The 356-nt window shown below is 41.3% G+C and overlaps 1 protein-coding gene across 1 annotated transcript in view; it reads left to right on the forward strand.

Moving 5' to 3' along the window:
• Positions 1-282: 282 nt before the first annotated feature.
• The window catches only part of DNAJC27 (DnaJ heat shock protein family (Hsp40) member C27), a 15,673-nt gene continuing 15,599 nt past the window's right edge, over positions 283-356 (forward strand). The window contains exon 1 of the mRNA XM_032790539.2: positions 283-356. This exon is cut by the window's right edge and continues 388 nt beyond it. The gene's annotated coding sequence lies outside the window, so the exon portion shown is untranslated.

Consider the following 356-nt stretch of genomic DNA (forward strand, 5'->3'; position numbering starts at 1 on the left):
CTGGGCCCTGTCCTCTGGCTTTAGCAATAGATTAGTTATTTAGAGCTCTTGTTTGTATCACCGTGGGTAGGGATAGCTTCCTCTTCCAATCGTTTTGTCGTTTTACACACACAATACTTGCAGGCTGTTAGGCCTTATTCACAGGGTAGTTGATCTGGATAGGTCCCTTGCAGACACTTTCAGAATAAAAGTCACTTTATTCGAGAATATTAGTGACTTTCCCATACAAAGTATTATTGCAGAATTAAAATCACTTTTATTCCAGATAGCACATCACCAGAGGGAGCAAATTGCAGATAGCTATTCCAGTCATGTCTCCATGTAGACAAACCTGAATACGAATCTACCTGGGTGGG

The sequence above is a fragment of the Chelonoidis abingdonii genome, chromosome 3 (assembly GCF_003597395.2).
Source record: "Chelonoidis abingdonii isolate Lonesome George chromosome 3, CheloAbing_2.0, whole genome shotgun sequence".
Lineage (NCBI taxonomy): Eukaryota > Metazoa > Chordata > Testudines > Testudinidae > Chelonoidis > Chelonoidis abingdonii.